General features: G+C 31.4%; 1 protein-coding gene and 1 long non-coding RNA gene across 6 annotated transcripts in view; both read left to right on the top strand.

Annotated features, from left to right (window-relative positions):
- The window catches only part of ralylb (RALY RNA binding protein like b), a 490,264-nt gene that overhangs the window by 380,220 nt on the left and 92,545 nt on the right, over positions 1-17,499 (top strand). The window lies entirely within an intron of this gene.
- On the top strand, positions 7,380-10,101 carry LOC147838081 (uncharacterized). Its single transcript, XR_015525459.1, has 2 exons — positions 7,380-8,256; positions 8,330-10,101. It is a non-coding gene; the product is annotated as an uncharacterized LOC147838081 (long non-coding RNA).

Below are 17,499 nucleotides of genomic sequence, written 5' to 3'. Positions count from 1 at the left end.
GGGCTATTTACATATCGCATCCAAAACTACGTTAAAAACGTGATGCATACTTCTTCCTTTACTGATTTAAATGCGTTTCTGAACTGGCGATCCTCTGCTGTATGGCTTTGCTATGGGCACCATCAGCTGTTCCTCACACGTGGCGCGGTCAATTTTCAAAATTCGTTCAACTTTTGCCACTGTGTGGATTAATACTAAATGTGTGTCATTGTTATTACTTGGGGTTATGATTAAGCGTAGAGTAATATGCTGGTGTTTAACTGCTTTATTGCATTCCTGCATTGGGCTCTCACATACTCTGTGCAACTTTATACTGTAGCCTTGGTGGGCAGTTCTCTCTGTCTTGCGCTGAAAGCTGTCGACCAATCACAACAGACTGGATCATCGGACCAATCAGCGCAGATTAGCTTTGCGCTAAGGAGGGGTTTGGGAGCAAATGAATCACTAAACGAATCATCTGGGAGTTGCTGGGATAATTAGGTAAAAATAAATGCATATTATAAGACAACGAAAGTGTTTTTAACCTTGCACGCATATCAGCCTGTTGATGGAGACCCCTAAAACCAAAATATGACCTCTTTAATGCAAAATAGGGGCTGTTTAATAATGAAACAAATAGTAATAATAATACATAATTCTATTTTTAAAATAGCCGGCATGTTGGGTCAGTGGTTAGCACTGTCGTGACACAGCAAGAAGGTCACTAGTTCGAGTCCCAGCTGAGGCAATTTGGCATTTGTGTGTAGAGTTTGTATGTTCTCCCAGTGTTGGCACTATAGGTGAAATATAATGCACTATAGGTAAATCAGATGAACTAAATTCCCTGTAGTGTATGACTGTGTGTGTGTAAATGAAAGTGTATGGGTGTTTCCCAGTACTGTGTTGCGGTTGGAAAGGCATCCACTGCATAAAACATAGTTGAAACATGCTGGAATTGTTGGTGGTTCATTCCGCTGTGGAAAAAATGAATGAATGAATATTTTAAAAAAGAGGTGTTTATTGTTCATGTTGCCTCAGCTCCATTAAAGATTATAAGGCTGTGTGTCCACTAAATCGTTTTTTGCGCTGTTGCGGTGGTGACAGTTGCGTGTTATAGTCCCACCCCTCCTCGACTGTGATTTGATGGTAAAAACAAATTTGCTGCGGTAGGAGAAGCTGCATGAATCTTTTCTTTATTGAATACAGTAAATTACTTGTGCCTCCGAAGACATTGCCGACATGCAATGAACGCCTTTAGTGGCTTTTAAAGTTGTGATACGCAGAGCACAGATGCTCTAGTAAGGCTCCAGAATATCAGACCCTGAGAACTGTTATTGAATTTCATGAGACAAGACCATAAGAATTGCTATGCAATACAACAATAGACTTTCTGATCTGAGAAGAAGGTCAGGAAAGCAGCTGTTCAACTGTTCTATTCAAATCACTGTTGACAATGCAAACATGGGGGAAAAGCGAGAAAGTTCACCCTTTTCCTTTCACCTCAAGCCCCCTTTTCCTGACCCTTAAGTTACCTTCTGACCAGAGCAAATCATTCACATTTTCACATAAAATGTCCAAGGTTTTAAAATGGTGTATGTTGTAGCACTATATTCATGTTTGGTATCATTTTAAATGTCTCTGTTAGATTGGTAAAGTGGTCTTAATGTCACCGTAATATTTCACTGGTATGGATTTGGTTTTTGGCTTTGATAAGATCTTTGCCAGATGCCAAAGATCCCCCCTCCCCCTTAACTCCTCAAATTGCATTGTCAAAATTTTCGCGCATCTTGGCTTTTCCATCAACTATTTTGTATACGCATATCTAAAATGCACATAAAATTAGGTGGATGGAAGTATATCTTATGATACTTAAACACTGTGTGAAATCAAAACTGACAATGTTTATTTTGCTAGCTCACATTGTTATTCTTTAGGTGAATAATTAATCTGTGCAAGTTTATCCACTAACAATAAAAGTTTGTTTTGGTGATCTTCAATCAAAGTCTGATGATTCACTTCCTCGTTTGGAGGTGTGGTCCTTCACTGATGATGTCACTTGGATGGCTTCAGCCACAATATTCTTAATCATGCTGCTCTTTCCATTAGTTTGCTACGAGGGAATTATGCACAAAAACAAAGTCACACCTCCCACTTAATATTCCACTTAATCAACATACTGAAATAAAAGTCTCAGCAACTTTAGGTTTGTGTGGTCTTTAAACAATACACTTTTTTATTATGCTTGAAAGTCTAGTTTAACAACTTGCTTTGAGTTTTATTTCCCCATATGATTACTTTTTTTTTATTTAAATCCTTTTACTGAAAATCCCAAGTACAGTATGTACAAGAAATGTCCACAATCCAGTGACCTTGTTTTTCCATAAAGAGCAGTTGTTGTGGTTCTTCAGCCGTCAGGCCGCATTGATTCCTGCGGCGTCTCTCAAGCTTGTTTACCCCTGATATCTTGCGCAGGCCTTCATTCTTCTGCATCTGTCTTTGAACACCTCCAGCATCCTGCGCTTCAGCAATCTCATACCAAATATTGCAAGGGTCACACGGGGCCGGAAAACCACACAACTTCTTTTTTTTTTGTTTCATAATAAGCAAAGCTAAGTCTATATATATATACAGCCTATATGTCTGTGTTTTTTTTTGTTTTTTTTCAAGAGCTTTCCCCTCCGGCCATTTAGTGGCAGCAGTGGAACATAAGTATTGATTCTGTTTCTAATACTCAGCTTTTACACAAGACAGTAATCCCTGGTTAATAACAGAAACCCAGCAGAGGTTATTTCTTTGAGGAAAGTGTCGAAAATAATCTGATTGCTGCAGTGACTGTATCAGAACCTTAAGTGTGTGTGTTTGGTGTGTGTGTGTGTGTGTACTTGTTTATGTGGTTTACCAAGTTGTATAATAATGGCATGGATATAATGACCTAGTTGAACTATAAGGTGGTTTATGAGAACATGCCGTGTGTCCTTGTAAATGAAAATCATAATTTGACCTTCAAATTTTGCCACAGGTTTCCTGTGATGGTTGGCTTTAGCGGTAGGGATGTGCTAACGCCATAAAATAAGCGGTTTCACTATATAAAATACATTACGTCAATATAGAGAGACCTTATAAACCAAAGAAGTGTGTTTGGTGTGTGTGTGTGTGTACTTGTTTATGTGCTTTACAAGGACATCAAATTGTATAATAATGGTATGGACATGATGACTTAGTTCAGCTATAAGCTGATTTATGAGGAAATGTCTTCTGTCCACATAGTTCAAAAATGCTTAAAATTATATTTGACATTCTAATTTTGCCTCAGGTGTCCTGGGAGGGTTGGGATTAGGGGTAGGTATGGGGAACACCATATAATAAGCCTTTTTACTGTATGAAATAAATTTTATCTATATAGAGCAGGGTTGTCAAAACTCAGTCCTGGAGGGCCGGTGTCCTGCTAAACTTTTCAGGAGACCGGCCCTCCGGGACCAAGTTTGGACACCCCTGATATAGAGAGACCTTGTAAACCATATGTTTAAGTGTATGAATGTGTGTGTTTGGTGTATGTTTGTGACAAGGACACCAAATTTTATAATAATGTCATGGGTATGATGACCTAGTTCAGCTATAAGGTGAAGGGTTTATGAGGACATGCCTTATGTCCCCTTAATTCAAAATGCTTAAAAATCATATTTTGACTTTAATTTAACATTCAGATTTTGCCACAGGTTTCCTGTGATGGTCGGGTTTAGGGGTAGGGATGGGGTAGCGCTGTATAATAAGCGGTTTTACTGTATAAAATACCTTACACCTATATGAAGAGACCTCATAAACCAGGCATTTCCAAACTCGGTCCTGGAGGGCCGGTGCCCTGCAAAGTTTAGTTCCAACCCCATCAAACACACCTGGGCTAGCTAATCAAGCGCTTATTAGGCTTTCTAGAAATATCCTTGCAGGTGTGTTGAGGCAAGTTGGAGCTAAAATCCCAGCTCGAGGTCCTTTGCAGATCCTTCCCCCTCTCTCTGCTCCCAAATCTTTCCTGTTCCTTTCTGTAATCTTCACTATACTATTCAAATAAAGGTGAAAAGCCCCTAAAAATATTTAATTGTTAACTTTTAACATTCAAATTTTGCCACAGACTTCCTGTGATGGTTGGGTCTAGGGGTAGGGGTGGGGTAACGCCATACAATAAGCAGTTTTACTGTATAAAAAACATTACGCCTATAGAGAGACCTTGTAAACCATATATACAAGTGTGTGTGTTAATATTTAGTCAAATCTGCGTATTGTGTGAATTTAATTATTTTGCATGTAATAAATGTTTTATTATTTATATTAAGGGTTACAATAGATGTAAAAATTAAACATTTACTAAAATGACAAACACTAATTTATAGGTTTAATAATAACAATTTTACTTCAACTAATAAATAGATAGTCAAACAAATAGTAATAAATAAAAATAATAATTATAAACAAACACACAGGGTGAGGCAGTGGCGCAGTAGGTAGTGCTGTCGCCTCACAGCAAGAAGGTCGCTGGGTCGCTGGTTCAAACCTCGGCTCAGTTGACATTTCTGTGGAGTTTGCATGTTCTCCCTGCCTTCGCGTGGGTTACCTCCGGGTGCTCCGGTTTCCCCTACAGTCCAAGACATGTGGTGCAGGTGAACTGGGTAGGCTAAATTGTCCGTAGTGTATGAGTGTGTTTGTGGATGTTTCCCAGAGATGGGTTGCGGCTGGAAGGGCATCCGCTGCGTAAAAAAACTTGCTGGATAAGTTGGCGGTTCATTCCGCTGTGGCGACCCCGGATTAATAAAGGGACTAAGCCGACAAGAAAATGAATGAATGAATGAATGAACAAACACACAACAAAAAGTCTTACATTTACACTGCAAAATAATGCTTTTCTTTTTTTGTCACATTTTTAGTCTAAATATTTAAAAATATGTAAATTAAGAAGCATTTTCCAGACAAGTAAAATAAATAGATATAACTTAAGTTTTCAGAAATAAGTCCAAAATATTATTATTTTTACTTAAAACTAGCTAAATAATCTGCCAGTGGAGCAAATCAAATAAATGCATTTCAAACCAAAAACAAGATTATTTTACTTACCCCACGAGCTGATTATTTTGTTTGTTTTAAGGAAAAACTGTCTAGAAAAGGCTTCTTGATTTAAGAATTTAAGAATTAAGAATTTTTAGGTACCTAAACAAGAAACAAGACAAAAACGGCAATAAAAAGCATTTTAAGTCTAAGTGTAAGTGTATATGACTCAAATTTGGTTTGAAACAATCTAGCATTTTTTTTAATGCTTAATATAATAATTTTAAAACTAAATTACATAACTTGATATATCTAAAATAATATAAATTGTTTTGTTTTTCTTTACTACAACAACAACAACAAAAAATGCCTCCATCCTAAAGCTGTCATACAAAGACTTGGCAAAATAGTGCAAAGTATTTTCTCCCCCAGAATTCATTAGAGTTTAATATCCCCTCCAGCGCCAGACGTACTGCAGATATTTACTTTATTCATGAGCTGATCTGATGTGAAGTGAATTAAAGGGCTGAAGTCTGTCCGTAGCATGTGTTTCCCTCAGGTGAAGATCTGCTCTGTGTGGAGTTTGGTCTGTTTTTCACGTGTTCCTCTCCATATTGAGCACAGGATCCTTCATTTCTGGCTGTGGATGTACTGAAATGAAAGGCAGAGCAGATCTCCACATGCCGGCTCAGTGTGTTTCTGTTCACACATATGTTTGCTTTTACGTGTGCCAGTATATGCTGACAGACCTCGGACTGCATTCATTATTTCATATATACAGACTGTTCTTGTGCTGATGTCATTATTACATCACAATACTAGCTGGAGGCAGAACAAAGGAAAAAATAGATTGAAGTGGTACAGTCTTCAATTTAAAGTTTTATCACATACCTTTAAAAAAACATGACTACAGCTGTGGTTAAAGGGGTAGTTCACTCAGAAGTGAAAGTTTTGCCATCATTTACACACCCTAAAGGGTTTCTAAACCTTTATGAGTTTTTTTTCTTCTGTTAAAAACTAAAGAAAATATTTTGAAGAATGTTGGAAACCTGTACTATACCTGTACTAACGCTGACTATAGTATTTGTTTTTCTTACTATGGAGGTGAATGGTTTTCAGCTTTCTTTAAAGTATATCTTGTGTGTGTTCAACAGTAGACAGAAACACATAAAGGTTTGGAACCATGTGAGCGTGAGTAAATATTAAGAGTAAATTAAAATTTTTGGGTGAACTGGCCCTTTAAACGCAATGAAATGAATTGACTGGATAAAAACAATCATCAAAAATGCTCACTACTGCAACACACTTCATATACAGCGAGGTTATATTATTGTTTCTTTGTTAGGATGGTTTATGGTTTGCTTACATTTCTAAATATTTGTTGTGTTCATATTGTATAACTTGACAGACTAAAATGACTAAAAAAAAATTTTTTTTATGAAAAAAAAAAAGTGCTGGGCAAAGTTAATCGCACTTAATCACATCCGAAATAAAAATATGTTTTGGCATAACATATTTGTGTATTATATAAATAATAGATATGTGATACACACACACACACACACATACAGTGCTCAGCATATACATGTACACCCCTCACACATCATATCTTTTAAATTCATATTTTTGATAAGAAGCTGTACAATATTATATTTGTGCATATACATTAGATTAGTCAGTACTGAAGACAAATCTGGAGCTTATCTAACAAAATAACTTACAATAATTATCCAAAAAAAATTGTACATAATGATATGTTATAGAAAAATATTAAATACAAATTTTGAGGAAAAAATCAAGAGGCAAATGTTTTTTACAATTTAGATTAAATTTTATAGTTTGTAATTTTTATTTTATTTTTAATTTTTTTGCAATGTATTGCTTAAATTTAATAGTTTTATCTTTCAATTTCTAAATTTGTTTGGTGAGTAAAATATAATTTTAATAAATATATCTGTTTAAAAAAATCTGTTTTGTTTAAATGCACCAAAATGCATTGCCTATATTCACTGAGAAATGGATATAAATATTCAAAATGGATATACTTATGTAATTATGCTGAGCACTGAACATAGAAACAACGTTATACAAAAAAATTGTTACATACATATTTAAATGTATATATAATTTGTATCATATACATACATACTTTATATGTAAATATGAATAAACATTTTCTCAAATATACATGCATGTGTGTACTTGTATATAGTTAAAACCAAAAGTTTACATACACTCTAAAAAAGAACATAACCATTTTTTTAAAAATGTCTGATGGTAAATCATACTAAACGTTTTAGGTCCATTAGGATTACCTAAATCCTTTACATTTACTAAATGCCAGAAGTTTTTTTTTTTTTTTTTTTGAGAATGTTTTATTAATTTCTAGACAGTCAAAAGTTTACATTCATTTTCTTGGTATTTTTTTTAGCTTTGCTTTTAAACTGTATAACTGTGGTCAAATGTTTTGGGTATCCTTCCACAAGCTTCTCACAATAGTTTGAAGGAATTTTGGCCCATTCCTCCTGACAGAATTGGCGTAACTTAGTCAGATTTATAGGTCTTGCTCGACATGCCTTTTTATACAGTGTATGTAAACTTCTGGTTTCAACTGTACATTATAAATATTGAATTGAAGTGAAACACACTTGAATTATGTGAAAACAGACTTTTATTTTGGATTTGATTTGAATTTTGCCCAGCACAAAAACTTTCACAAATGAATGTACTACATATTAATTAAGTGTGTGTGTATAAATTCCATGAATAATTTTTAAATAGTTTTATTTAAAAACTAATAATATCAATTTACTTAAAAAGTAGGTAAGTAAAAATAATGATAAAATTACCAAAAACACACAATAAAATGTTTTACACACATTTATGTGTCCATTTTTGACTCAAACATGAGTTAGCAGTTGTTATTTAGAGTGTGTATACTTTAAACATTTTTTTAAATAAATATTTCTTGCACATGTCAGAAATTATGTAACAAGTTAACTTTTTAGCGTATAAGTAACTAACTGGTATATCTAATGACTGGAGATTGAACGAAGTAAATATCTATGTGTTACCAGTTCATGCTCATTATTTTGTCATAATTATGGTCATTACTTTTTTTTATTTATTTATTTTTTTGTCTATATGTTGAGAAAAGCTGTTTTTACAGTAACATTTTTACAGTAAAACTACAAAAAAAGAAGTGAAAATCAGATATGGAAATGAGTGTGTGGTTGCTGACACGTACTGTAAGCAGTTGACCAATCACAATAGGTTGTGCAATCATATGACCAATCAGAGCAGAGCAGACTCTCAGAAAGGCGAAGTTTAGAGAGAGACTGAATCCTTGAACGAACCATTTCAGACACTGCGAGAACAGAGCAGATGCTGTAATAAATGTTATGAGAAAATTCTTTTAGTATCCAAATTTTTTTGAAAGCTTTAAAAACTGTATTATGACACTTTAAATCTAATTTTATTTGAGCATTTATTACAGAATATTTATTGCATGTATTACTTTTTTTGTTTGTGAAATCATTAAAACGTTTAGTCATAATTAGGTCTAATTTCCTCAACACAAAACAGAATGAATTAAAATTAATGCTCTAAAACCAATGACCTTTAGAAAACTGCACCATGAAAATGGGTTGCTTTCATTTTACTTAAAGACATTAGCAGTCATTAGATTAGATTGTCCATATGGGCTTTTGGGCTCGGACCCAGGTGCACCACAGCCGAGGACCAACATGCAGCGCTGTATTAATGTTTTCATAGCAGGAAATGTGATCCTGTGGCCAAAGACCTCTCTTTAAGTTTGATAAAAATGGGAAAATTGGGTTTCAACTCTCTCGTTCTTGGCAGATTGTCAGTGCACAGTTTGTTGGTCATGCACTATTGTTCAAAGGTTTAGGATCATACAAGTCTCCTATGCTTACTGAAGCTAAACCTTGATTTTAGACCCCATTTAACCTGATATTAAGATCCATTTCAACAAATGCAATCTGATTACAAGTGTCAGAAGCTATCAACAGGGTTTAAAGGCACAATATGTTCGATTTTTGAACTTGAACAGTGTTATAATCATTTATTCATTCATTTTCTTTTTAGCTTAGTCCCTTTATTAATCAGCGGTTGCCACAGCAGAATGAACCTCCAACTTATGCAGCATATGATATACTGTATGCAGCAGATGCCCTTCCAGCACTGGGAAACGGTGTTATATTTTTTGCTGATTTATATACACTATGCTAAATCTTTCAAAGAATGTTCAGATCCAGAGAAATAAGCTATTTTTATTTTGTTATGACCACTCTTGAGATTTATTATATTAATGAATATGTGTATTTAAATATTGATATTGCACTTGGTGGCATAGATATGCTCTGCTGCCAGACAGAACTGTTGTATAAACACAAATATCTATGATTGGGAGTTTTCCCAGTGGTCAGTTTACACATTTTTGTTAATTACGAAAATTATAATTATACATCACTTTTCTACATTGATGGATGAGTGACCGTACGGGCATTGCTGACAGTTTGTGTGTGTTAAACTTGATCTGAAACAGCCCCTCTCCTGCTTTCACTTTTAATTCTAACGGTTTGTCAGTGAATCTGTTAAGAACGAGTCGTGTGAACCATCGATATGCCAGTGTCTCAATGTGCATATTTATGGAGTCAGAATAGACTCAATAATAATTCACGCAAAAGACACAATGTATACATGCGTAGCCAAATTCATGTGCATAAAACCAAATTCACGTGCGTAAAATATTTATTTATATTCACAAAAAATTTTCACGTGCACAAAATAAAAATACATTTTCATAAAATACGTTTCACAATTGCAAAACACCAGTTGCAAATGTATAAGAGTTTCTTGAAAAAGACGTGATAGTGTCATTAGAAACTGAATGAGACTGAAAAAAAAACATTTACTCAGGTGAGGATCTTTTTTTTCAGCTTCATTCAGTTTCTAATGACACTATCACGTCTTTTTTAAGAAAACAGCTGCTTTAGAACTTCAAATGTTCAACAACCTTACAGTTTTATATGTCTTAACAATAAAAATGAAAAAAAAAAAAAACAACTTACATGAGATTCAAACACAGGTTTAAGAGCATGGTAACCCAACGTGCTGACCACTGGACCACAATGACGCTGCAATGCTGAATTGGCCGGAATGATACTTATGATTACCCTGCAGGACACATGTTGCTAATGGGGTTGCGAGACAATAAATTAGAAGAGCGTTGCTGCGGCAAAATAATGGATAAAAAGAGTGAGGATATGGTCAAATAAATAAATAAATTTTTAAAAAGTGCGACTGCTTCTTTCTCCGTTCGCCATGCTGGAGAGGAACAGTCTGCGTAAAAGAAGCGCAGAGTTGGTGTATTGAATACAGCTCTCATCTGATTGGCTGAAAGGTACGAGTAGTCTTGACTCTGGCAGGAAAGTCTCAAAAATATATACACACGTATCCAGGGGGAGTCGTACGTGAAAGAGGATTTGCACATTCTCATTCAGGATGAACGCGCAAGTTTTAACCATTCAAAACTTTTTTACACTCTTATACATTTGCAAATGGTGTTTTGCATTTGTGAAACGTATTTTATGAAAATGTATTTTTATTTTGTGCACGTGAAATTTTTTTGTGAATATAAATAAATATTTTACGCACGTGAATTTGGTTTTATGCACGTGAATTTGGCTACGCATGTATACATCTTGTCTTTTTGCGTGGATTTCTTTTGAGACTAATCTGATTCCATACATATTCACCTGTCTGATCTAAATGATATGTAACATTTGTAATATTCAATAATTTAGGGTGGACAGTTTGCACATTGAGGTGCAAGCACTGGTATGCTATCAGGCATCCTTATAAGTTACCTCAAAACTAGCTGTTACTTTACTTAGCTGACAATAATGCAAGTTTCTGGCACCACAGCATCTTGTTGTCATATTTCATTTACATTGTGAATGAAGCAGCATTTCAAAAAAGCAGCCATCACTAGTTCACCCTCTAGTGGCGAATATTACATCCCATGTCTTTAACACCAGATGGAAACAGGGTTTTTCTGTCATGTCAGTAGAGAACATACAGGCCAGTATGTGGTTTCTGAAGGCCTAATTCTGCACCGTAGATGATGAAGTGTGGATGTGATGGATGACGAACCCCAGGGCAGCTGAAGCTCTCGATCTGTGTATGTGTGTGTGTGTGTTGAGGACGCTGTATTTCTTAGTTTGACTACAAAGAAACTCCCGCCTGCAGCTACAGTCAGACTCGGCTTGCTAATGACGTCTCCAGAGAGAAGCACCTGTAGGAGACGCTTAGCAGAATAATGTCTACAGCACGAACACATCTTACTTGCAGCTGGAGGAGTCTGCCGTCCCAGACTAATCACACTTCATGACATGTTTGCTTGTCTGATGTGAAGGGAATCAGATTCGGAGGTGCTGTGTTCATTATAAGCCGGCGGTTCATACACATGCATGAAGCGTCACACTGCTGCACATTGGAGGATGGTGGACAGTTCTGTGTGAATATCAATTTATACAATCTTATTCATAATTAAAATAATTGATATAAATAAAAAGGTGCATTCTTTGGTTTTTACAAATATTTCATTCAAAAATCCTAGCAGCCAAGGTGTGCAAACAAGGTCGCCTTTGTCTTTGTGGATCTATTCATGCTGAAGAAACTCTTTTGTTGATTAGATTTGGGCTGATGAAACTTCAGTGTCTGGACAGGTTCTGGAACTCTCTTCCACATTTGCATAAGTTGCTGAGCATCCTCTACCATAGCACTTTATATCTTCTATTCGGTACTTTCATTTTATATTTTTGATTTTACTTTGTATACCATTTGTTTTAAATATGTACAACGTTTATTGTACTTTATTTTATAACTTATTGCATTTACATTTCATTTTTTACTAATTTATATTTTCTACCAATTTTATTGTATTTATAATTTTTTTTTATTATTTATACCAATTCTATTGTTTTTATTTTATGCGAGTTTTAATTTTTTTTATATTTATATTTATACCATTTTTATTGTTGTATTTTATTTTTTTCTATTTTTATTTAATTATTATTTTTCTTTTATTGTTTTTTTTATTATTCTATACATATTTTATTTAATACCAGACTTATTTTGTTTTTTGTTTTTTAAACATTTTCTTTAATTTTGCTTATTTATTTTATTCCAATTTTATTTCATTTCATCAATTTTTTATTTTATTTTATACGAGATTTAATTTCTTTTATATTTTATTTTATTTTAGATTAGGTTATATCAATATATATTTTTTTACTTTTATTTATTTTTTTATTTTTTATTTTATTTTATTTCATACCAATTTTATTTTATTTTAAACCACTTTATTTAATTTTATACCACTTTTATTTTATTTTTTACCACTTTTATTTTATTTATTTTAATTTTATTTTATACCACGTTTATTTTACTTTATTTTACACCTCTTTTTTATTTTATTTTATATAACATTTATTTTGTTTTATTTTGTTGTATTTTATTTTATTTTATTTTATACCAGATTTTATTTTTATGGCAGATTTTTTTTCTTTTTAATTTTTTGTTATTTTTATTTTATTTTTATATTATGTTATACCAATTCTATATTATTTTATCCCAGATTTTATTTCTTTTTATATTTTATTTTATTTTATATTATGTTATACCAGTTTTATTTTATTCTGTACTTATTTTATTTTATTTCATACCAATTATATTTTATTTTATTTTAAACCCCCTTTATTTTATTTTATACCACATTTATTTACTTGTATACCACTTTTTTTTTGTTATTTTTTTATTTTATTTTATACCACATTTATTTTATTTTATTTTATTTTAAACCACTTTTATTTGATTTTATTTTGTTTTATTGTTTATACCAGATTTTATTTCTTTTTATACCACTTTTATATTGTTGCCAGATATTATTTCTTTTTAAATTTTATTTTATTTTATATTATGATATACCAGTTTTATTTTATTTCATACCAGATTTTATTTCTTTTTATATTTTATTTTATTTTTATATGATGTTATACCAGTTTTAATTTATACCAGATTTAGTTTTGTTTTGTTTTCTTTTCTTTTACTTTTTACCAGATTTTATTTTATTTTATTTTATTTTTTACCAGTTTTATTTTATTTTATACCAGTTTTATTTTATTTTATACCAGTTTTATTTTATTTTATTTTATGCCAGATTTTGATTTATTTTATTTTATGTTATACCAGTTTTATTTTATTTTATACCAGATTTTATTTCTTTTTATTTATTTATTTATTTTTATTTTATATAATGTTATACCAGTTTTAATTTATACCAGATTTTGTTGTCTTTTATTTTATTTTTACCAGATTTTATTTTATTTTATATTATGTTATAGCAGTTTTATTTGATTTTATTTTATACCAGATTTTATTTTATTTTATGTTATACCAGATTTATTTTATTTTATACCAGATTTTATTTTATTTTATGTTATACCAGATTTATTTTATTTTATACCAGATTTTATTATTATTATTATTATTATTATTATTATTATTATTATTATTCTATTTTATATAATGTTATACCAGTTTTAATTTATACCAGATTTTGTTGTCTTTTCTTTTATTTTTACCAGATTTTATTTTATACCATTTTTATTTTATGTTATACCAGATTTTATTTATTTTTATATTTTATTTTATTTTTATATGATGTTATACCAGTTTTAATTTATATCAGATTTCATTTCATTTATTTTATTTTATTTTATGTTATACCAGTTTTATTTTATTTTTTATGCCAGATTTAGTTTTATTTTATTTTACGTTATACCAATTTTATTTTATTTTATTATATTTTATTAAATTCTTTACATGATTTTTTACCATAGTGTATATTCTGTAGTGTAAAATTCATTGTTATATTTAGACAAGCACATAGAGAATCCTTCATTGGTTGGATTTAGACATCAGCTAAACTAAACTTCAGGGTTAAAGGAGCCGGATCGGTTCTCCAGACGCCACTGAGTGCACAAATCCATTGAAAGAAATCCATGTTAATGGCATTACAGTGGCAGAAATCCAGCTCTCAGTCATCGTCTGCAATGCTGGCGTACACAGCAGAATGGCTGATAACACTGAAAATATTCACTGGAGCAAAAGCACAAAAGAGCAGACACACTGAGACACCAGAGGTCAATACATATCAAATCTCTTCACTTTTTTTGTGCTTTACCATTTTCTCTGCATGGCGTTCTCTTTATATGATTATAAAACTGTTGTGCTATTTGCAATATTGTAAATCAGTATAGATGTATTGATCATTTATGTAATATTATTGTAGTTAATGCTAGATCTTTATGCCTCTAAATGTTTCAATAATAAAATGGATGACACTTTTCACTACACCTTATTTTTTCAAATAAGCTTTGACTTTTCAAAAAAGTCTGCCTACATCTGACTTTTTACCTCTTTATTTTCCTATAAAAAAGGAAAATAGGTCAGGTCAGCTGGGGTGCCGGAAAAAATAAAATAAATTTACCCTAGAATAACGAATGTTAAATTACGAAAATTAACCATAAAATAGAGAACGTTAAATTACAGAAATTTACCATAGAATAATCAACGTTAAATTACCATAGAATAATCAACGTTAAATTACAGAAATTTACCATAGAATAATCAACGTTAAATTACCATAGAATAATCTACGTTAAATTACAGAAATTTACCATAGAATAATCAATGTTAAATTACCATAGAATAATCAACGTTAAATTACAGAAATTTACCATAGAATAATCAACGTTAAATTACCATGGAATAATCAGCGTTAAATTACAGAAATTTACTATAGAATAATCGACGTTAAATTACAGAAATTTACCATAGAATAATCAATGTTAAATTACCATAGAATAATCAACGTTAAATTACCATAGAATAATCAACGTTAAATTACAGAAATTTTCTATAGAATAATCAACGTTAAATTACCATGGAATAATCAGCGTTAATTCACAGAAATTTACTATAGAATAATCAACGTTAAATTACAGAAATTTACCATAGATTAATCAATGTTAAATTACCATAGAATAATCAACGTTAAATTACCATAGAATAATCAACGTTAAATTACAGAAATTTACTATAGAATAATCAACGTTAAATTACCATAGAATAATCAATGTTAAATTACAGAAATTTACTATAGAATAATCAACGTTAAATTACCATGGAATAATCAGCGTTAAATTACAGAAATTTACTATAGAATAATCAACGTTAAATTACAGAAATTTACCATAGAATAATCAATGTTAAATTACCATAGAATAATCAACGTTAAATTATCATAGAATAATCAACGTTAAATTACAGAAATTTATTATAGAATAATCAACGTTAAATTACAGAAATTTACTATTGAATAATCAACGTTAAATTACCATAGAATAATCAACGTTAAATTACAGAAATTTATTATAGAATAATCAACGTTAAATTACAGAAATTTACTATAGAATAATCAAGGTTAAATTACCATAGAATAATCAACGTTAAATTACAGCAATTTATTATAGAATAATCAACGTTAAATTACAGAAATTTACTATGGAATAATCAACGTTAAATTACCATGGAATATTCAGCGTTAAATTACAGAAATTTACTATAGAATAATCAACGTTAAATTACAGAAATTTACCATAGAATAATAAATGTTAAATTACCATAGAATAATCAACGTTAAATTACCATAGAATAATCAACGTTAAATTACAGAAATTTACCATAGAATAATCAACGTTAAATTACAGAAATTTACTATAGAATAATCAACGTTAAATTACAGAAATTTACCATAGAATAATCAACGTTAAATTACAGAAATGTACCATAGAATAACAAACGCTAAATTAGAGAAATTCACCGTAAAATTGAAACCGTTAAATTACAGTAATTTACCATAGAATAACAAACGGTAAATTACAGAAATTTACCATAGAATAACAAACGTTAAATTAGAGAAATTTACCTTAAAATAGCAAATGTTAAATTACAGAAATTTACCACGAAATAACAAACATTAAATTAAAGAAATTCACTGTAAAATAACAAAGGTTAAATTACAGTAATTTACCATAGAATAACAAATGTTAAGTTACAGAAATTTACCACAGAATAACGAACATTAAATACGGAAATTTACCATAGGATAACGAACGTTAAATTACAGGAATTTACCACAGAATAACGAACATTAAATACGTAAATTTACCATAGGATAACGAATGTTAAATTACAGAAATTTACCATAGAATAACAAACATTAAATTACAGAAATTCACCATAAAATAACAAACGTTAAATTACAGAAATTCATCAGAAATTTAAATTTAAGAAAATTTCTGTAATTTAACATAAGTTAATGTTTTTATATTATTTTCAAATAGATTTAGCTTTTTACTTCTATTTTTTACTCTTTTGTAAATATGTAGGAAGATCTATAAGGTAAGAGACATAAAAGCACAAATATCTCCAGATCTGGTCGTCTAGGTTCTGTCAGTGTCAAATCTTTGCTTCAAACGTCCATCAGTCTCCAGCACTCATTGACCTTGTGAACGATCGCAATACATCTAAATGATCGAGTGTGTGTGTATTTGTGAGTGTGTGTGCTTATTATGCACAGTTGTAGATGACTGTTGGGCAAACGTGTCCTCATCTGTCGTCCCGTTGGCTGTGACTCGTGTATTTCTGTGTCCTGCAATGGTACAGTATATAATCTGAAAGCTGACGGTGATTGTGTTTTTGCAGCTTTGATTACTCCGGGTCACTCAGACCTGCTGCACCAATATTGAATTACAAGAGCGGATGGAAGTGTAATTGAAATCCAGCTCAGCTTCTTGTTCAAGGATTGAGATCTCATTCATATGCAGGATATTAATCCACAATGCAGACACTGTTGATTCACACATAAATCAGACCCACATTTAGTTTGTCTGTGTGAGGCAGGTACACATGCAAGACTCCTTCTGTTATTCTAATGTGTCTATGTTTTTTTTGTGTGTGTGTGTTTTGCTTTTGTGATGAAAGATATGGTATTATTTTGTATATTGTATAGCATTAATTCTGTATTAATATTAAATGAATAAAAAAAATCCATAAATAAAGGCATACAATTAGATATATAAATAATCATTCATTCATTCAGTTTCTTTTCGGCTCAGTCCCTTTATTAATTAGGTAAAAATGGATAAATGTATTAACTTATCCAACATATATTTTACGCAGCGCATGCCCTTCCAGCTGCAAGCCATCAATGGGAAACACCCATACACACTCATTCACACACGTACACTACAGAAAATTTTAACCCAGGCTCATCCTGAAACCGTAATCCCGTGGACGTTTTAGGAGAAAAAACACCCGGTACGTATTTTTGCA

The sequence above is a fragment of the Danio rerio genome, chromosome 24 (assembly GCF_052040795.2).
Source record: "Danio rerio strain M-AB ecotype USA chromosome 24, GRCz13ab, whole genome shotgun sequence".
NCBI classification, from domain to species: Eukaryota; Metazoa; Chordata; class Actinopteri; order Cypriniformes; family Danionidae; genus Danio; species Danio rerio.
Note: the sequence above shows the minus strand (reverse complement) of the source record. Positions and strands in the feature narration are given on the sequence as shown.